Below are 23228 nucleotides of genomic sequence, written 5' to 3'. Positions count from 1 at the left end.
ACGCAGCACCTAAAAGAGCCTCGGGACGAAATTTATGAAGTGGCATCTTGTATATTTCGTCCAAGGCTTCATGCACCCATTATGGTGGCTTCAAAGTCCTGAAATCATCACTTGTAACTCCGTTCTTGTTTCCCTTGCGCATGCCATCATCTCCATGCTTGTTCTTGCTCCAATGTTCATCCTTCTCCAAGCTAGGCCCTTCATTTGTAAGCAAAACAAATGTATCCAATTTAGGCAGCATCATATTCTCATGAACATTAGAATCATTACCAAGAAACGAAAGTACCTGGTAATTTAGTTGGCGTGCACGAGCTCTAGTAATTGGTCCAGTATGTATAGCAGCAGGGGCTGTGGGTGTAACAATTGTATTGATGTCCTCATCATTTCTTGTATCACGGCTGGAGGTGGCACCGGATGGAGGTGCTGGTGCTGTGGAAGTAGAAGATGCACGTGGTGTCCATGATGAAGGTCGGCCTGCAGAAAAGTTAGTTCGCCCCAATGCTTGTCGATCCTGCACTTCACGTTCAGCTTTACAAGCAAGATGGAATAAACGAGTGATATTAGTATACTCCTTATAGTCTAGAATGGTCTGAATCTCTCTATTTAATCCACCCAGAAAACGTGCAAGCATAGCTTCATTCTCCTCAACAATACCACATCTAATCAAGCCAGTTTGTAATTCCTGATAATATTCTTCTACAGAATTTTTCCCTTGTCTTAAACGCTGCAATTTTTGAAGCAATTCACGTTGATAATATGGTGGAACCCAACGCGTACGCATAGCAGTTTTCAAAGCAGCCCAAGTAGTTGGAATAGGATATAATCTACAATGTTCAGACCACCAAACACATGCAAAACTAGTGAAAGCACAAACGGCAGCAGCAACTCGTCTCTCCTCAGGATATTGTAAACATGTAAATCGTTGTTCAGTTTCTAACTCCCAAGTAAGATATATATCAGGAACATATCTACCCTCAAATGGTGGAATATTCAATTTCAGTTTAGGAATATGGACATCATCTCGTACCTGAGGTGGTGGTGCAGGCCTACCATTACGAATATATACCTGAGGTCGACCTGCTGGTGGCGGTACAGGTGGCTGCACGTAGTGTTGATTTTGATCAACCTCATCCTCATAATCTCCCACATAATCATCCTCCTCCGCATCAGCAGCAGGAGCCACAGAAGTATCAACAGCAGCACCAACAGTTTGGCCAAATGCAAGAGGAACACGGCTTGCTCGGCGGAGGTCTGCTTCGCGACGTGGAGGTAGTTGTTGTTGTTGTTGTTGGAGAGGTGCGTTAGGTGCAGCGGGTGGTGGTGGTGGAAGACGCGCGAGCAATTCATTAAACTTGTTATCGAGCTTTGTTTCGAACGTCTTCTCAAGGCCAGTGATCTTCTCCATGGCCTCTTCAAAATTGTTCAGCACATCTTGCACCTGTTCAGTCATCATTTGCTGAAACTTATCATGAAGCTCCTTGTTCGATAAATTCTCCCAGTCAATCTCGTCGGCTTGTGATCCTGGCATGGTTAGCTGATGAGGACATGACTACCTTGGATATGACCAAAAAGATTGCATATATGCATATTTGTCAGGTGATTTCTAGTGCAAACTATTCAATAATCTATTTGTGTTATCCAGAACAAAAATACTTCACACACTTTTGTGTTTTGTCTAATTGCAGGTGTATGGGACATTTGTACAATCCACATATGAAGATAAGGAAGAAAGAGATGTTTATTTGTTGTCCAAAAAGTTCTCTCACGTCACTTTTGGCCCAAGAGAAGATAGAGTCCAAGTCTCTCACGTTCTGGATTCAGATTCGGACTGCACAGACATACCTGACTCAAAACGCACACAAGTTTTTCATACGGACTCCGAATTGGGTGATTCTTTTTTTGTTGGAAACTAGATTTCGTGCACTTTCCAACCCAATTGGAATCACCTTCAAATTCGTCCGGAGCGTTGAGTTGTGGACGAAACAATCTGATGCTGCAGCAGAATCCGAGTCAAACTACAAGTCCAAAGGTGTTACATCACCTCCACTTGGGCCCATTGGCCTTGTACGACCTAGATTTAGTTTTAGGCTGCCTTGGGACGTCCTCCCACCTCCTTGGCCGCCACCCCTAGCTCCTATATAAGTAGATCCATCTAGTAGCTTTTCCTTGGGATTTGTTTAGTTAAAAGTTAGCCAACGCAACTTCGTGTACTTCGTTTGTGTCCAACGACCAGACCAAGACCGCTTACGGATCCCCACCATTATCAATACCTCATATATATTTGCAATATTCAGATTGCTTTATCATATTCTTGCTCGTTCTTCGATTGCTTGCAGGAATAGACCTTCGTGGTCAGGCTGACCGTGCTTCCGGCATCGTCAGTAACCTCAGGAGATTGGTTTAGCGATTGCTAAGGCGCAACGTCGTGCACGTTTGTAGTCGGATCGTCAAAGTCGTCTCCACCAAATCGATAGTTATCATCTCATCGAAAGATCGGGACACCCTCGCCTCTATCACACTTGTTCGTAGTCTGTAGGATCATATTCTTGTGTGTTTCTATTGCTGCTAACCATGCCAGGATCACAAGCCGACGAGATTGACTGGGAGAATTTATCGAACAAGGAGCTTCATGATAAGTTTCAGCAAATGATGACTGAACAGGTGCAAGATGTGCTGAACAATTTTGAAGAGGCCATGGAGAAGATCACTGGCTTTGAGAAGACGTTCGAAACAAAGCTCGATAACAAGTTTAATGAATTGCTCGCGCGTCTTCCACCACCACCACCCGCTGCAGCTAACGCACCTCTCCAACAACAACAACAACAACGACTACCTCCACGTCGCGAAGCAGACCTCCGCCGAGCAAGCCGTGTTCCTCTTGCGTTTGGCCAAACTGTTGGTGCTGCTGTTGATACTTCTGTGGCTCCTGCTGCTGATGCGGAGGAGGATGATTATGTGGGAGACTATGAGGATGAGGTTGATCAAAATCAACACTACGTGCAGCCACCTGTACCACCACCAGCAGGTCGACCTCAGGATATATTCGTAATGGTAGGCCTGCACCACCACCTCAGGTACGAGATGATGTCCATATTCCTAAACTGAAATTGAATATTCCACCATTTGAGGGTAGATATGTTCCTGATATATATCTTACTTGGGAGTTAGAAACTGAACAACGATTTACATGTTTACAATATCCTGAGGAGAGACGAGTTGCTGCTGCCGTTTGTGCTTTCACTAGTTTTGCATGTGTTTGGTGGTCTGAACATTGTAGATTATATCCTATTCCAACTACTTGGGCTGCTTTGAAAACTGCTATGCGTACGCGTTGGGTTCCACCATATTATCAACGTGAATTGCTTCAAAAATTGCAGCGTTTAAGACAAGGGAAAAATTCTGTAGAAGAATATTATCAGGAATTACAAACTGGCTTGATTAGATGTGGTATTGTTGAGGAGAATGAAGCTATGCTTGCACGTTTTCTGGGTGGATTAAATAGAGAGATTCAGACCATTCTAGACTATAAGGAGTATACTAATATCACTCGTTTATTCCATCTTGCTTGTAAAGCTGAACGTGAAGTGCAGGATCGACAAGCATTGGGGCGAACTAACTTTTCTGCAGGCCGACCTTCATCATGGACACCACGTGCATCTTCTACTTCCACAGCACCAGCACCTCCATCCGGTGCCACCTCCAGCCGTGATACAAGAAATGATGAGGACATCAATACAATTGTTACACCCACAGCCCCTGCTGCTATACATACTGGACCAATTACTAGAGCTCGTGCACGCCAACTAAATTACCAGGTACTTTCGTTTCTTGGTAATGATTCTAATGTTCATGAGAATATGATGCTGCCTAAATTGGATACATTTGTTTTGCTTACAAATGAAGGGCCTAGCTTGGAGAAGGATGAACATTGGAGCAAGAACAAGCATGGAGATGATGGCATGCGCAAGGGAAACAAGAACGGAGTTACAAGTGATGATTTCAGGACTTTGAAGCCACCATAATGGGTGCATGAAGCCTTGGACGAAATATACAAGATGCCACTTCATAAATTTCGTCCCGAGGCTCTTTTAGGTGCTGCGTCACCTTATTATTGGGCCAGGCCCATGTAATTTCGAAATACATAAGTATAGGCTATTTTTTAGAGTCTGTATGTGTGGGGAAACAAGAGATAGGGTTGATTTCGGACTCCTCCACCAAGGGCCACGAAATTCCCCCCTCTTCCTCCATATATACAGCCCTTAGGGCATCGTTTAGACTTTGGGTTTTGTTTAGATTAAAAGTTCGCCATAGCTGCAACTTCGCGTACTTCGTTTGTGTTCAACGACCAGACAAAGGCGTCACAGAACCCCACCTTGATCAATAAAGCTTTCATCTTATATTCGCAATATCCAGATTGCAATCTCAGTTTCTTGCTTGTTCTTCGTTTGCTCGCAGGAAACAGACCCTCGTGGTCAGGTTGATCGTGCTCCGGCGTGGTCAATAACCTCTCGGAGTTGGTTTAGCGATTGCTAAGGCGCGACGTCCTCGCACGTTCGTAGTCGGATCGTCAAAGTCGACTTCCACCAAAGCGAAATCCACCATCTCATCGAAAGACGGGACACCTTTGCCTCTATCACATATTGACATACTTATGTTAGACTCCTGCGTTTATTATTAGATCCTCTATTCGGCTTTTCTTTGTGAACACCAAACAGAGCATCAGGGGCTACTGTCTATGCGGTAATATTTTCGTATATTTTTTACATACCTCAAAGCCTGTTAGAAGGCTGGCACAGGCTTCAGTCAGCCTGCTCATGGCGGACTGAACTTTCTAGATCACCGCACTCATAATAGTGCGGTGCTCCTCGTCGATGGAGGCGCTGTTAAGCACCTCCAGCAAGTTATCTGGTGCCTCCGGTTGGACGGAGTTCACCGGCGTGGTAGGCTTGCCCTTCTTAGTGGGGGCCGCCTGCCGGAGTCTGGAACCACTGAAGGTTCCGGTGCGATGTTCAGCCCAGGGCCGGACTTGGAGCCCTTGGGAGCCTTGCTCCCTTTTCGCCTGCAGTCCGGAAGGTCACCTTGCGGTGCCTCCAGGACCACCTCCCCTTGGCTTGGAACCTTTTGCGCAACACCTCGGTGTTGTCCGTAGGGCGAGGGGTGGAAGCGGTCGGAAGTGAAAAGCTATTCACGTCCGACGAATCCAAGGAACCACTCGACGATATGTCGACTTGGGTTCGGGGCGGACTGCATGATTATATTCGGCATTAGGAGAAGCTGCGCAATAAAGGAACGCTACGAGTCACTCTGGTGTCCGAATACTTACGACTTCACCAGGGGCTTGGCCCTGGGCGGCCACTCCTCTTCGCTGTCGGCATCGTTGGTGGAGTAGTCCGGAGGAAGGGTCCTTCCCTTCTTGGACCCTCCGGCCTCCCTAGTTGGGGCGGCCTTCCTTTTCTCTTCTCCCCCTGCTGGAGGGGAAGAAGCCTCTTTTTCCTCCTCCTCATCTTCGTGGGAGGAGTGCGCCTCGGAGTCATCGGACGATGATTCCGACACCAACGAGCGCTGGGAACTCTTTCGGGTTCCCGTGGTCTTCTTCTTGGCCTTCTTCTCCGGCACCACGTAAGGTGCTGGAACCAGTAGCTCCGCCAAGCGGGCGTCTGCTGGGCCTTTGGGCAAAGGAGTCGGATAGTCGATCTGTCCAGCCATCTCCTGCCAATCCTGTCAAAGGTACAGGAGCTTAGATTCCGCATAGAGTCAAACTATGAAAAACGAGTATCCTGTAAGAGGTAAAACAGCTTACCACATTGGCTTGGCACTTCGCGCAGAATCCACGATCCTCGGTAGTGGGAGGGGGAACCTCGGCGCCCTTGAATAGCGCCTTCCAGGCATCCTCGTCTGTTGTGTCGAAGAGCCTGTTCAGAGTTTGGTGTTGGGCCGGGTCGAACTCCCACAAGTTGAAAGCCCGTTGTTGACACGGGAGGATCCGGTGGATGAGCATGACCTGGACTACGTTGACAAGCTTGAGCTTCTTGCTCACCATGTTTTGGATACATGTTTGGAGTCCGGTCAGCTCTCCCGAACTACCCCAGGATAGGCCCTTCTCTTGCCAGGAGGTGAGCCGCGTGGGGATGCCAGATCGGAACTCGGGGGCCGCTGCTCATTCAGGGTCACGCGGCTCGATGATGTAGAACCACCCCGATTGCCACCCCTTTATGGTCTCCACGAAGGAGCCCTTGAGCCATGTGACGTTGGGCATCTTTCCCACCATGGCGCCTCCGCACTCCGCCTAGCGGCCGCTCACTACCTTCGGCTTGACATTGAAGGTCTTCAGCCATAAGCCGAACTGGGGCTTGATGCGGAGGAAGGCCTCGCACACGACGATAAACGCCGAGATGTTGAGGATAAAGTTCGGGGCCAGATCTTGGAAATCCAGGCCATGGTAGAACATGAGCCCCCGGACGAATGGGTGGAGAGGGAATCCTAGTCCATGGAGGAAATGGGTAAGGAACACTACCCTCTCGTGGGGCCTGGGGGTGGGGATGAGCTGCCCCTCATCTAGGAGCCGGTGCGCGATGTCGTCGGGCAGGTATCCGGCTCTTCTCAGCTTCTTGATGTGTCCCTCCGTGATGGAGGAGATCATCCACCTGCCTCCCGCTCCGGACATGGTTGGAGAAGGTTGAGGTGGGAAATGCGGACTTGGGCGCTGGAGCTCGAGTGTGCGAAAATGGATGAGCAAAGGAGGAAGAAGGCGTGGATGAAAAGGTGAATCCTTATCCCTTTATATGGGCGGGCGAAACTATGCGTCCCCACCAGCCTGGTAAAACTCGCTTATCCCTCAAGCGTCATAATCAATGGCACGGTTGGGTTACCCACGCCCGTATTGATGAGAATCCCATGATAAGGGGACATGATCTCTGCTTTGACAAGACGTGCCAAGGAAACAGCCTCGCAAAACGCGCTAAGGAGGGACAGTAAAAGATGATTCGAATGAAGGCTTGGCTGTGGTGCGATGTCACGCTACAGAATACGTCAGCAGATTAGATTTGTGAAAATGTTACTCTCTCTCTATGATGGTATGTGGAACTTGTTTTGCAGAGCCGGACACGATCCTCGTGTTCAAAATCATCTATGAAGTATTCGGAGGAGGAACCCGCCTTTCAATGCCGAAGACAATCTGCGCGCCAGACTCGTCGTCATTGAAGCCTGGTTCATGGGCTACTGAGGGAGTCCTGGATTAGGGGGTGTCTGGACAGCCGGACTATAACCTTTGGCCGGACTGTTGGACTATGAAGATACAAGATTGAAGACTTCGTCCTGTGTTCGGATGGGACTTTCCTTGGCATGGAAGGCAAGCTTGGCAATACGGATATGTAGATCTCCTCCCATTGTAACCGACTCTGTGTAACCCTAGCCCCCTCCGGTGTCTATATAAACCGGAGGGTTTAGTCCGTAGGACAACATACAATCATACCATAGGCTAGCTTCTAGGGTTTAGCCTCTCCGATCTTGTGCTAGATCAACTCTTGTAATACTCATATCATCAAGAATAAATCAAGTAGGACATAGGGTTTTACCTCCATCAAGAGGGCCCGAACCTGGGTAAAACATCATGTTCCCTGCCTCCTGTTACCATCCGCCTTAGACGCACAGTTCGGGACCCCCTACCTGAGATCCGCCGGTTTTGACACCAACACCCAACTTCGACAAACCTTTTGAAATTCATTGCGATGCTAGTGGTAATGGCATAGGAGGTGTGTTAATGCAAGAGAAGCGCCCCATAGCTTACTTTAGTGAGAAACTTTCCGGAGTGCAACTCAATTATCCCATCTATGACAAAGAGCTATATGCTTTAGTCTGCGTTTTACATGAATGGGAACATTACCTTCGTCCCCATGAGTTTATCTTTCATAACGATCATGAGACTCTCAAGTATCTTAAGGGTCAAACTAAGTTGAACAAGCGTCATGCTAAATGGAGTGAATTCATTGAGTCTTTTCCCTATGTCATCAAGTACATCAAGGGTAAAGAAAACATTGTAGCGGATGCGCTTTCCCATATATGCATGCTTGTCACCCAACTTGACTTGAATGTCATTGGTTTTGAGCATATTAAAGACTTGTATGAGCATGATGCAACTTTTTCTACTCCTTATGCCAAGTGTTTGTCGCATACATCTTGGGAACGCTATTACTTAAAAGACGGATATCTTATGAGAGCTAACAAACTTTGCATTCCCGAGTCCTCTCTTCGTTTGTTGCTTTTGCAGGAATCCCATGGAGGAGGCTTAATGGAACACTTCGGACGCGACAAGACACTCTCTACGCTCTCCAAGAACTATTTTTGGCCAAAGATGGTTCGCGATGTCAATCGTTTCACCAACCGGTGTTGTACATGTCGCAAAGCTAAGTCCAAAGCTCAATCTCATGGTCTCTATATGCCTTTACCAATTCCATACCAACCGTGGGAAGACATTAGCATGGACTTTGTACTTGGTTTGCCTAAAACTCGAAATGGCAAGGACTCCGTGTTTGTTGTTGTGGACCGTTTCTCCAAAATGGCTCATTTCATTCCTTGCTACAAGATAGACGATGCTTCACATGTTGCAAATTTGTTTTGTAGGGACATATTACGTCTTCATGGAATGCCAAGGACAATTGTCTCGGACCGCGACGTCAAGTTCTTGAGTTACTTTTGGAAGACCTTATGCGCCAAGCTCGGAATAAAGTTACTCTTCTCCTCGGTGTACCACCCTCAAACCGACGGCCAAACGGAGGTGACGAACCATACACTCTCCACTCTACTACGAGTCTTGATCAAGAAGAACATCAAGGAGTGGGAGGAGTGCCTACCAATTGCTGAGTTTGCCTACAACCGTGCAACACATTCGACTACCGGCAAGTCCCCTTTCGAAGTCGTCTATGGATTCAACCCATTGTCCCCATTGGACATTCTTCCTCTACCACTACAAGAGCGCATCAACATGGACGCGAGCGACCGAGTGAACCACCTCAAGAAGATGCATGAAGATACAAGGCACACCATAGAGCGCCAAGTACAACGACTCGCGACCAAGCGCAATGCCAACAAGTCCCCAATGGTGTTCCAACCAGGTGACCTAGTTTGGGTACATCTCTGCAAGGATCATTTTCCCAAGCAGCGCAAGTCCAAGCTACTTCCAAGAGCCGATGGCCCATTCAAGGTACTCGCACGCTACAACAACAACACCTACAAGGTCGACATCCCACGAGACAAGTACAATGTGAGCGACACATTCAACGTCAAAGACTTAGCCAAGTACCATGGTGATGAAGATCACGATCCGTGGACGGATCTTGATGAGGACATCAATACCATTGTTACACCCACAGCCCCTGCTACTATACATACTGGACCAATTACTAGAGCTCGCGCACGCCAATTGAATTATCAGGTACTTTCGTTTCTTGGTAACGATTCTAATGTTCATGAGAATATGATGCTGCCTAAATTGGATACATTTGTTTTGCTTACAAATGAAGGGCCTAGCTTGGACAAGAAAGATGAACCTTGGATCAAGTTTAAGCATGGAGATGATGGCATGCGCAAGGGGGTCAAGAACGGAGTTACAAGTGATGATTTCAGGACTTTGAAGCCACCATAAGGAGTGCATGAAGCCTTGGACGAAATATACAAGATTCCACTTCATAAATTTTGTCCAGAGGCTATTTGAGGTGATGTGTCACCTTATTATTGGGCCAGGCCCATGTATTTTCGAAATACTTAAGTATAGGCTGTTTTTAGAGTCCGTATGTGTGGGGAAACAAGAGTTAGGGTTTGTTTCGGACCCTTTCTCCAACGGCCATGAAATCCCCCCTCTTCCTCCATATATACAGCCCTTAGGGAGTCGTTTAGACTTCGGGTTTTGTTTAGATTAAAGTTCGCCATAGCTGCAACTTCGCGTACTTCGTTTGTGTTCAACGACCAGACAAAGGCGTCACAGAACCCCACCTTGATCAATAAAGCTTTCATATTATATTCACAATATCCAGATTGCAATCTGAGTTTCTTGCTTGTTCTTCGTTTGCTCGTAGGAAACAGACCCTCGTGGTCAGGTTGATCGTGCTCTGGCGTGGTCAATAACCCTCGGAAGTTGGTTTAGCGATTGCTAAGGCGCGACGTCTCGCACGTTCGTAGTCGGATCATCAAGGTCGACTCCCACAGAAAACGATAGCCACCATCTCATCGAAACATCGGGACACCTTAGCCCCTATTAAGTGGTATCAGATTTCCAGGTTGCTCGGTTAGATTTTACAGTTTTTCGTAGTTTAGGTCGAGTCTATTCTCATACCTATAGTCCACGAAAAAGCCAAAAAATAGGGTTAGGTCATTATATCCGAACCAATCTGAGCCTTTGCATTGTCTTTTTAGAGTTTTGCGTTGTTGAATTTGCGGTTGCATCACCGTGTCGAGTTGCTGGTCTTAGCGCCTAGTCCCTTAGAGTTTCAACTTCTGTTCACAGGTTGTCACACCGCCGCCGCACCATCGTCATCATCATTACCATATACCACCACCCCACCATATACATCGCTGCTGCCATATACAACCACCAATCCGAGTCCACATATACCATCGCCATATACCACCACCAATCCGAGTCCAGATATACCATCGCCATATACTACCACCAATCCGAGTCCAGATATACCACCAGTCTGAGTTCCACCAGATTCATCTCCGCCACTAGTCCTAGTCCAAGTCCAGTATTTGTTGCTTTGTTTTTGAGTTCCAGATCACGCCATACTCCGAGTCGTGACAGAGTAGGACTCCCAAGATTTCGTGCTACCCGCAGTAGAAAAATAGTTCCAAACTCAAAAAAACTGGAAAATTCTGGCTAGGCAGTTTTTAGACCATTTGTAGACTTTTTCGAAAAAAAATTATTGCGGAGCAAAAAAAGGAAAAAAGTGCAAAAAAAATTCAGAGAGTGCTCCTCCCTTGTTTACGTGCTGCACCGTGATATTGTTTGTGTTCTAGGCTTGCGTCTCTAATACGGTCTAGCCTAGGACCAGCACAGTACCATCGTTGAGCGTTTATTCAACATTGCATTTCTGAATTGATTATTGCTGACCCTTTTTACTACCATATTATAAGCCTTCCCAGCTCCACATACATCTACGTCGTGCGTTTGACTCTCCCTGCTAATCGCTCTATCCACGCTTTGAGAGTTTTGACTACGATGGTTGCTGATCACCGCCTGCTGATGAGGACATGACTACCTTGGATATGACCAAAAATATTGCATATATGCATATTTGTCAGGTGATTTCTAGTGCAAACTATTCAATAATCTATTTACGTTATCCAGAACAAAAATACTTCACACACTTTTGTGTTTTGTCTAATTGCAGGTGTATGGGACATTTGTACAATCCACATATGAAGATAAGGAAGAAAGAGATGTTTATTTGCTGTCCAAAAAGTTCTCTCACGTCACTTTTGGCCCAAGAGAAGATAGAGTCCAAGTCTCTCACGTTCTGGATTCAGATTCGGACTGCACAGACACACCTGACTCAAAACGGACACAAGTTTTTTATACGGACTCCGAATTGGGTGATTCTTTTTTTGTTGGAAACTAGATTTTGTGCACTTTCCAACCCAATTGGAATCACCTTCAAATTCGTCCGGAGCGTTGAGTTGTGGACGAAACAATCTGATGCTGCAGCAGAATCCGAGTCAAACTACAAGTCCAAAGGTGTTACATCACCTCCACTTGGGCCCATTGGCCTTGTACGACCTAGATTTAGTTTTAGGCTGCCTTGGGACGTCCTCCCACCTCCTTGGCCGCCACCCCTTGCTCCTATATAAGTAGATCCATCTAGTAGCTTTTGCTTGGGATTTGTTTAGTTAAAAGTTAGCCATTGCAACTTCGTGTACTTCGTTTGTGTCCAACGACCAGACCAAGACCGCTTCCGGATCCCCACCATTATCAATACCTCATATATATTTGCAATATTCAGATTGCTTTATCATATTCTTGCTCGTTCTTCGATTGCTTGCAGGAATAGACCTTCGTGGTCAGGCTGACCGTGCTTCCGGCATCGTCAGTAACCTCAGGAGATTGGTTTAGCGATTGCTAAGGCGCAACGTCGTGCACGTTTGTAGTCGGATCGTCAAAGTCGTCTCCACCAAATCGATAGTTACCATCTCATTGAAAGATCGGGACACGCTCGCCTCTATCAAGTGGTATCAGTTTTCAGGTTGCTCGGTGAGAATTTCCAGTTTTCCTAGATTAGATTTATTTTCTTACCTATTGTCCAAGAAAAAGCCACAAAAAAGAGTTAGATCTATTCATCCTTGGTCCAAGCCAGTCTGAGCCTTTGCAATTTTCTTTTCATTGATTGCATAGTTGAATTATCGATTGCATCGTTGTGTCGAGTTGCTGGTCTTAGTGTCTAGTTCGTTTAGAGTTTCGAGTTCTGTTCACATTAGTCACGCCACCGCTGCATCATTATCTCTTCCGCTGTCCACCACCCATCCATCAATTTCCACCACGTGCTACCCACCATTCATTGTCATAATAATAGTTGAGATCGTTCACATCTTCACTTGATCCAATCTGCATCTTATCTAGTTTGTTTTGGAAAGAGGGAGAAAAAAAGAGAGAGAAAAAACGAGAGAAAAAAAAGGAAAAAAGAAGTCAGAGAAAAAAAAAGGAGAGAAAGAAAAAAAAGTGTGAGGAAAAAAAAGAGAGAAGAAAAAAAAATCGGCACAAACTTTTTCAGAGGAAAGTTGGAGACAAAGTTGTTGATATATCCTGCTTGGCTGTTGTTTCACCTCATTATCTTCACTGCTGTTGTGATCTTCACTTATATCTTGCTGTCAAGAGCTACTTAGTATCCTTCATTGATGCTAGTTATGCTACGCCGTGACCTCATTAGTGTTCTAGGCTCGCGTCTCTAGTCCGGTCTAGCCTAGGACCAGCACAGTACCGTCGTTGAGCGTTTATTCAACATTGCATCTTTGAATTGATTATTGCTAATCTTTTGCTACCATATATAGCCAACCCAGCTCCACATATTTCTACACCGTGTATACATACGCTCCCCTGGCAATCGCTTTACTCAATATTCGAAGTTACTTGACACCGCTGGTTGCCGATCACCGCCTGCTGCATGGTAAGAACTTGTAAGACATTGATATTTGCTTTACTGTGAGCGTTTTACCACCACATCCTAGTAGTTATAGGAACATTATTTTTGGGTTTTGTTTCTTGTTCTACTAATCATGACAGGATCCAGAGTCAATTCATGGGCTTTGTCGATCGCGGGAGACGTGCCACCACCTTTGCAAATACCACAACCGTCACGAGAGGTGCATAAACATCCAAATGCACATGATCAGGTTAATGTATCTATACCACCATTTAATGGCCGTTTTAAACCTGCTTTATATATTGAATGGGAGTTCGACATAAAAAATATATTTGCTTCCCATAATTTCGATGAACATAAAAAGGTTAAGGTTGCGGTTGGTTCTTTCACTGGTTATGCTTTGGTTTGGTGGAGTGAATATTGTCGGTACACCCTGATTATATACCTACTACTTGGGATGATTTGAAACTTGCCATGCGACATACTTTCGTCCCTGCTTATTATACTCGTGACATGATTAAGAAGTTGCAACACTTAAAACAAGGTAGTGAAACTGTAACAAAATATTATGATGATTTACAAACTACCTTGTTGCATTCCTCTTTAGAAGAAAGTGAAGATGATTTTATGGATAGATTTTGGGGAGGATTAAACCGTGATATTCAAGAGATACTAATTCATGAAGAGTGTTATCCTATGGACCATTTGTTTCATCTTGCTTGCAAAGCTGAGAAGGAAATAAAACGACGTATTGGCCACGAGGAGAACAAGCGCACGGTGCACATTCCAAGAGTTGATATGATTGTTCCTTCAACTACTAGGCATACTATGACAACCACATCCGTTGTTGTCAGGACTACATCACCTCCACCATGTGACACATCGCCCCCGAGAGTGGCTACATCATCTGAGTTAATCATAAGAGGTAATGACAAAGGTACTGATCTTCCATCTCTACATGAGAATGATGAATGCCTTGTCAATTTGAATGCACCATCTGATGAGCTACCCACTACTTTGATCACACCACCTATTTTAGAGGACTACGTTGATAATTTGACTTTGCCATGTGATCAAACAACTGAAATACCAACAATTTTGAGTGCACCCATTGAATTAACTATTGATGCAAAAGAACCAATGTTTAATCATTTTGATATGACCTCTAATCTTGGTGATGATTCTGTGTTGAATGACTTATTGCATGTTTGCTTATTTAAGCATATTGTAGCATGTAAATTTGATGCAAGTAAGGTTTATTCACCAATGTTGGGATGGTTTAATGATGGACATTGTCAATCTTTTGAAATGAATAAGAGCTTCACTTATATGTGCAAACTGAGTTGCAATATTTTCATGCCTTCTACTTCTTGTGCTAATTTTTTGGCTTTAGATTTTATGAACTATGCAAGTTACTCATCTATTCATGTGTCATATATGCAAAAATCAAGGGAAGTAAAAATGGATGACATATACATATACAACATGTACACTTTGTCTCTTTTGTTAGCCACATTTCAGATTAAGCAACGCCGAGGACGGCTTTATTTTCAAGAAGGGGAGGATGATGAGGACATGACTACCTTGGATATGACCAAAAATATTGCATATATGCATATTTGTCAGGTGATTTCTAGTGCAAACTATTCAATAATCTATTTATGTTATCCAGAACAAAAATACTTCACACACTTTTGTGTTTTGTCTAATTGCAGGTGTATGGGACATTTGTACAATCCACATATGAAGATAAGGAAGAAAGAGATGTTTATTTGCTGTCCAAAAAGTTCTCTCACGTCACTTTTGGCCCAAGAGAAGATAGAGTTCAAGTCTCTCACGTTCTGGATTCAGATTCGGACTGCACAGACACACCTGACTCAAAACGCACACAAGTTTTTCATACGGACTCCGAATTGGGTGATTCTTTTTTTGTTGGAAACTAGATTTCGTGCACTTTCCAACCCAATTGGAATCACCTTCAAATTCGTCCGGAGCGTTGAGTTGTGGACGAAACAATCTGATGCTGCAGCCGAATCCGAGTCAAACTACAAGTCCAAAGGTGTTACATCACCTCCACTTGGGCCCATTGGCCTTGTACGACCTAGATTTAGTTTTAGGCTGCCTTGGGACGTCCTCCCACCTCCTTGGCCGCCACCCCTTGCTCCTATATAAGTAGATCCATCTAGTAGCTTTTCCTTGGGATTTGTTTAGTTAAAAGTTAGCCATTGCAACTTCGTGTACTTCGTTTGTGTCCAACGACCAGACCAAGACCGCTTACGGATCCCCACCTTTATCAATACTTCATATATACTCGCAATATTCAGATTGCTTTTATCATATTCTTGCTTGTTCTTCGATTGCTTGCAGGAATAGACCTTCGTGATCGGGACACCCTTTGCCTCTATCAAGTGGTATCAGTTTTCAGGTTGCTCGGTGAGGATACAAAGGACAGTTCATCTCCGTACGGAGGCCTTGATGGTCTTCCCTAGAAAGGTGATGAGGACATGACTACCTTGGATATGACCAAAAATATTGCATATATGCATATTTGTCAGGTGATTTCTAGTGCAAACTATTCAATAATCTATTTATGTTATCCAGAACAAAAATACTTCACACACTTTTGTGTTTTGTCTAATTGCAGGTGTATGGGACATTTGTACAATCCACATATGAAGATAAGGAAGAAAGAGATGTTTATTTGCTGTCCAAAAAGTTCTCTCACGTCACTTTTGGCCCAAGAGAAGATAGAGTCCAAGTCTCTCACGTTCTGGATTCAGATTCGGACTGCACAGACACACCTGACTCAAAACGCACACAAGTTTTTCATACGAACTCCGAATTGGGTGATTCTTTTTTTGTTGGAAACTAGATTTCGTGCACTTTCCAACCCAATTGGAATCACCTTCAAATTCGTCCGGAGCGTTGAGTTGTGGACGAAACAATCTGATGCTGCAGCAGAATCCGAGTCAAACTACAAGTCCAAAGGTGTTACATCACCTCCACTTGGGCCCATTGGCCTTGTACGACCTAGATTTAGTTTTAGGCTGCCTTGGGACGTCCTCCCACCTCCTTGGCCGCCACCCCTTGCTCCTATATAAGTAGATCCATCTAGTAGCTTTTGCTTGGGATTTGTTTAGTTAAAAGTTAGCCATTGCAACTTCGTGTACTTCGTTTGTGTCCAACGACCAGACCAAGACCGCTTCCGGATCCCCACCATTATCAATACCTCATATATATTTGCAATATTCAGATTGCTTTATCATATTCTTGCTCGTTCTTCGATTGCTTGCAGGAATAGACCTTCGTGGTCAGGCTGACCGTGCTTCCGGCATCGTCAGTAACCTCAGGAGATTGGTTTAGCGATTGCTAAGGCGCAACGTCGTGCACGTTTGTAGTCGGATCGTCAAAGTCGTCTCCACCAAATCGATAGTTACCATCTCATCGAAAGATCGGGACACCTCCTCATCACCTGCTGCTGGGTAAGAACTGGTAAGAATTTGAGATTTGCTTGACGGATTTGTGACATCCACCACCACCTCTTGTTAGTAGTCTGTAGGATCATATTCTTGTGTGTTTCTATTGCTGCTAACCATGGCAGGATCACAAGCCGACGAGACTGACTGGGAGAACATGACGAATAAGGAGTTGCATGATAAATTTCAGCAAATGATGAGTGGACAGGTACGAGATGTGCTAAACAGATTTGAAGAGGCCATGGAGAAGATAGATGGCATGGAGAAGACGTTCGAAACAAAGCTCGATAACAAGTTTAATGAATTGCTCGCGCGTCTTCCACCACCGCCACCGGCTGCCCCTAACGCACCTCTCCAACAACAACAACAACAACAACAACAACAACAACAACAACAACGTCGCTTTCCAAATCGAGTGGGATGAGCACAGCATGTTCCCATTGACCCTAGGCAAAATTCTAGTGCCGATGTTGATGCTTCTGCCGCTCCTGCTGCTACTGCAGAGGTGGAGGACCATTACAAGGATGAGGTTGACAAAAATCAGAACTACGTGCAACCACCAGCACCACCACCACCAGGTCGTCCTCATGCATATCATCGCAACGGTAGGGCTGCACCACCACCTGAGGTACATGACCATCTTCCTAAACTAAAATTGAATATTTCACCATTTGAGGGTAGATATGTTCGTGATATATATCTTACTTGGGAATTAGAAACTGAACAATGATTTACACATTTAAAATATCCTGAGGAGAGACGTGTTCCTGCTGCTGTTTGTGCTTTCACTAACTTTACATGTGTTTGGTGGTCTGAACATTGTAGATTATATCCTATTCCACCTACTTGGGCTGCATTGAAAACTGCTATGCGTACTCGTTGGGTTCCACCATATTATCAACGTGAATTACTTCAAAAATTGCAGCGTTTAAGACAAGGAAAAATTCTATAGAAGAATATTATCAGGAATTACAAACTGGCATGATTAGATGTGGTATTGTTGAGGAGAATGAAGCTATGCTTGCACGTTTTATGGGTGGATTAAATAGAGAGATTCAGACCATTCTAGAGTATAATGAGTATAGTAATATCACTTGTTTAATCCATCTTGCTTGTAAAGCTGAACGTGAAGTGCAGGATCGACACGCATTGGCACGAACTAACTTTTCTGCAGGTCGATCTTCATCATGGACACCACGTGCATCCTCTACTTCCACTCCACCAGCACCTCCATCAGGTGCCACCTCCAGCCGTGATACAAGAAAGCAGGCACAACCACTAATCTCTGCCAAGAGCACACCTGCCGGACCTACGCAGAGCTCTTCTGCTTCCATGGCATCAACAGGGCACACAAGTGATATTATTTGTCGTCGTTGTAAGGGAAGAGGACATTTTGCGAGAGAATGCCAATCTCAGCGTGTGATGATTGCTACTGAGGATCGTGGGTATGAGTTCGTTAGTGACTATGATGAGGAAACTTTGGCTCTTATTACACATGAAGAACACGGTGGAGAGGATTCTGATCATGAGACGCAATACATGGCTGCTGAAGATGCTGATAGGTATGAATGTTTAGTTGCTCAACGTGTTTTGAGTGTGCAGGTTACACAAGTTGAGCAAAATCAGAGGCATAATTTGTTCCATGCAAAGGGAGTTATGAAGGAACGTTATGTTTGCGTCATCATAGATGGAGGGAGCTGCAATAACTTGGCTAGCATGGAGATGGTGGAGAAGCTATCTCTCACCACAAGACCACATCCACATCCTTACTACATCCAATGGTTCAACAACAGCGGCAAGGTTAAGGTAACACGTACTGTTCGTGTGCATTCTAGTATCTCTACATATGCTGATTATGTTGATTGTGATGTGGTACCTATGCAAGCATGTTCTTTATTACTTGGTCGACCATGGCAATTTTATAAAAATTATGTACACCATGGTAGAAACAATCAGTATACTCTTGTTCATAAGGATAAAAATATTACTTTGCTTCCTATGACTCCTGATTCCATTTTGAAAGATGATATTAATAGAGCTAATAAAGCAAAACAGGAGAAAAATAAAAGTGAAAATCAGATTGTGGCAAAAGAATTTGAGCAACAAATGTAGCCTAATAATAAACCATCTAGTGTTGCTTCTGAAATTAAATTGAAAAGTGCATGTTTACTTGCCACCAAATATGATATTGATGATTTAGATTTTAGCAAATCTGTTTGCTATGCTTTTGTGTGCAAAGAGGCATTATTTTCATTCAAGGATGTGCCTTCCTCTTTGCCTCCTGCTGTCACTAACATTTTGCAGGAGTTCATTGATGTCTTTCCATAAGACGTGCCACCGGGATTACCACCTATTCGAGGGATTGAGCATAAAATTGACTTAATTCCCGGTGCATCATTACCCAACCGTGCACCATACCGTACCAATCTAGAGGAGACGAAGGAGATTATGCGTCAAATACAAGAACTGCTCGACAAAGGTTATATACGCGAATCCCTTAGTCCTTGTGTTGTTCCTATCATTTTAGTGCCGAAAAAGGATGGTATATCGCGTATGTGCATTGATTGTAGAGGCATTAATAATATTACTATTTGTTATCATCATCCTGTTCCTAGGCTAGATGATATGCTTGATGAATTGAGTGGCTCTACAATATTCTCCAAACTTGATTTGCGTAGCGGATACCATCAAATTCGTATGAAATCGGGAGATGAATGGAAAACAGCATTTAAAACTAAGTTTGGATTATATGAGTGGTTAGTCATGCCTTTTGGGTTAACTAATGCACCTAGTACTTTCATGAGGTTAACGAACGAAGTTTTACATGCTTTCATTGGACAATTTGTGGTAGTTTACTTTGATGACATATTGATTTATAGCAAATCTTTGGAGGAACATTTGGAACATTTACGTGCTGTTTTTATTGCTCTACGTGATGCATGTTTGTTTGGTAACCTTGGAAAGTGCACCTTTTGCACCGACCGAGTATCTTTTCTTGGCTATGTTTTTACTCCACGGGGAATTGAAGTTGATAAAGCAAAGATTGAAGCTATTGAGAGTTGGCCGCAGCCCAAAACGATCACACAAGTGAGGAGTTTCCTTGGCCTCGCTGGTTTCTATAGGCGTTTTGTGAGAGATTTCAGCACCATTGCTGCACCTCTCAACGAGCTTACAAAGAAGGATGTGCCTTTTGTTTGGGGTACCGCACAGGAAGAAGCCTTCATGGTATTGAAAGATAAGTTGACACATGCTCCTTTACTCCAACTTCCTGATTTTAATAAGATTTTTGAGCTTCAATGTGATGCTAGTGGAATTGGATTAGGACGTGTGTTATTACAAGATGGCAAACCTGTTGCATACTTTTCTAAAAAATTGAGTGGGCCTAGTCTGAACTATTCTGCTTATGATAAAGAGTTATATGCTCTTGTTCGGACCTTAGAAACATGGCAACATTATTTATGGCCCAAGGAATTTGTTATACACTCTGATCATGAATCTTTGAAACACATTAAAAGTCAAGCAAAACTGAACCGTAGACATGCTAAATGGGTTGAATTCATTGAGACTTTCCCTTATGTCATTAAACACAAGAAGGGTAAAGAAAATGTCATTGCTGATGCATTGTCTCGTCATTATACTATGCTTTCACAACTTGACTTTAAAATATTTGGTTTGGAGACCATCAAAGATCATTATGTGCAAGATGCTGAATTTAAAGATGTATTGCAGAATTGTAAGGAAGGGAGAACTTGGAACAAGTTCGTTCTTAACGATGGATTTGTGTTTCGTGCTAACAAGCTATGCATTCCAGCTAGCTCCGTTCGTCTCCAGGAGGCGCATGGAGGAGGATTGATGGGACACTTTGGCGTCAAGAAGACGGAGGATATACTTGCTAGACATTTCTTTTGGCCAAAGATGAGACGGGATGTTGAGCGTTTTGTTGCTCGCTGCACTACATGTCAAAAAGCTAAGTCACGACTCAATCCTCATGGTTTATATATGCCTTTGCCTGTACCTTGTGTTCCTTGGGAGGATATATCTATGGACTTTGTTTTAGGTTTACCTCGAACAAACAAGGGGAGGGATAGCATATTTGTTGTCGTGGATAGGTTCTCGAAAATGGCACACTTTATACCATGTCATAAAAGTGATGATGCTGTTAATGTTGCTGATTTGTTCTTTCGTGAAATTATTCGCTTGCATGGTGCGCCAAATACTATTGTTTTAGATCATGATACTAAATTTCTTAGCCACTTTTGGAGATGCTTATGGGCTAAGTTGGGGACTAAACTGCTTTTTAGTACTACTTGTCACCCCCAAACTGATGGACAAACTGAAGTAGTCAATAGAACATTGTCTACTATGCTTAGGGCTGTTTTGAAGAATAACAAGAAAATGTGGGAAGAATGCTTGCCTCATATTGAATTTGCTTATAACCGTTCATTGCATTCTACTACAAAGATGTTCCCTTTTTAAATTGTGTATGGTTTCCAACCTCGTGCGCCTATTGATTTGTTGCCTCTTCCATCTTCGGAGAAGGTTAATTTTGATGCTAAAGAACGTGTTGAATTGATTTTAAAAATGCATGAGTTAACTAAGGAAAACATTGAGCGTATGAATGCTAAATATAAACTTGCTGGAGATAAGGGTAGAAAACATGTTGTGTTTGCACCTAGAGATCTTGTTTGGTTACATTTGCGTGAGGATAGATTTCCTAATTTGCGCAAATCAAAGCTAATGCCATGTGTTGATGGTCCTTTCAAGGTGTTAGAGAAAATAAATAATAATGCATATAAACTTGAGCTGCCTGCAGATTTTGGGGTTAGTCCCACTTTTAACATTGCCGATTTGAAGCCTTATTTGGGTGAGGACGATGAATTGTCGTCGAATACGGCTTCATTTCAAGAAGGGGAGGATGATGAGGACATCAATACCATTGTTACACCCACAGCCCCTGCTGCTATACATACTGGACCAATTACTAGAGCTCGCGCATGCCAATTGCATTATCAGGTACTTATGTTTCTTGGTAACGATTCTAATGTTCATGAGAATATGATGCTGCCTAAATTGGATACATTTGTTTTGCTTACAAATGAAGGGCCTAGCTTGGACAAGAAAGATGAACCTTGGATCAAGTTCAAGCATGGAGATGATGGCATGCGCAAGTGGGTCAAGAACGGAGTTACAAGTGATGATTTCAGGACTTTGAAGCCACCATAAGGAGTGCATGAAGCCTTAGACGAAATATACAAGATGCTACTTCATAAATTTTGTCCAGAGGCTATTTTAGGTGCTGCATCACCTTATTATTGGGCCAGGCCCATGTATTTTCGAAATACTTAAGTATAGGCTGTTTTTAGAGTCTGTATGTGTGGGGAAACAAGAGTTAGGGTTGGTTTCGGACCCTTTCTCCAAGGGCCACGAAATCCCCCCCTCTTCCTCCATATATACAGCCCTTAGGGCGTCGTTTAGACTTTGGGTTTTGTTTAGATTAAAGTTCGCCATAGCTGCAACTTCGCGTACTTCGTTTGTGTTCAACGACCAGACAAAGGCGTCACAGAACCCCACCTTGATCAATAAAGCTTTCATCTTATATTCGCAATATCCAGATTGCAATCTTAGTTTCTTGCTTGTTCTTTGTTTGCTCGCAGGAAACAGACCCTCGTGGTCAGGTTGATCGTGCTCCGGCGTGGTCAATAAACCTCGGAAGTTGGTTTAGCGATTGCTAAGGCGCGACGTCTCGCACGTTCGTAGTCGGATCATCAAGGTCGACTCCCACAGAAAACAATAGCCACCATCTCATCGAAACATCAGGACACCTTAGCCCCTATCAAGTGGTATCAGATTTCCAGGTTGCTCAGTGAGATTTTACAGTTTTTCGTAGTTTAGGTCGAGTCTGTTCTTCATAACTATAGTCCATGAAAAAGCCAAAAAATAGGGTTAGGTCATCATATCCGAACCAATCTGAGCCTTTGCATAGTCTTTTTAGTTTACCTAAACAGCCCCTACTTTTTATTTACGTGCACTTTATATTCTTGCAAACCTATCCAAAAACACCTACAAAGTACTTCTAGTTTCATACTTGTTCTAGGTAAAGCAAACGTTAAGCGTGCGTAGCGTTGTATCGGTGGTCGATATAACTTGAGGGAATATTTGTTCTACCTTTAGCTCCTCGTTGGGTTCGACACTCTTACTTATCTAAAGAGGCTACAATTGACCCCCTATACTTGTGGGTTATCACTCGCCGCTCGAAGAAGGAACCAAGACCGAGGCCATCCAGTCGCCATCTGTAACTAGAGGAGGAGACCTTGGCACACTCGTCACGCCCCCGACGATGCCATGAAGAAGAGACGGCAGGAGCGCAGGCTCAGGGCGCCAAGCCAGCGCATCTGCCTCTCTAGCCGACCCTGCGACGGGGGCAGCATATTGGCCTGGGACGCTCAAGGCCAGCAAAAGATCCAAGGCCGGAGGAGTTTGCTTCCCGAGGGGCTTCGCGGCCTTAGCAGATGGGATCCTGAAGAACCACCGTCAGTAAGGGAAGCAACAGTCAAAGAATTACAAAGATAAGGTACTTACTCATCTATGGCGATGTACTTCCTTTGTTTCAACGGCCAGAAAACGC

Source organism: Triticum dicoccoides, chromosome 1A (assembly GCF_002162155.2).
Source record: "Triticum dicoccoides isolate Atlit2015 ecotype Zavitan chromosome 1A, WEW_v2.0, whole genome shotgun sequence".
NCBI classification, from domain to species: domain Eukaryota; kingdom Viridiplantae; phylum Streptophyta; class Magnoliopsida; order Poales; family Poaceae; genus Triticum; species Triticum dicoccoides.
The sequence above is the reverse complement of the archived record's forward strand: the minus strand, read 5'-3'. Positions refer to the sequence as shown.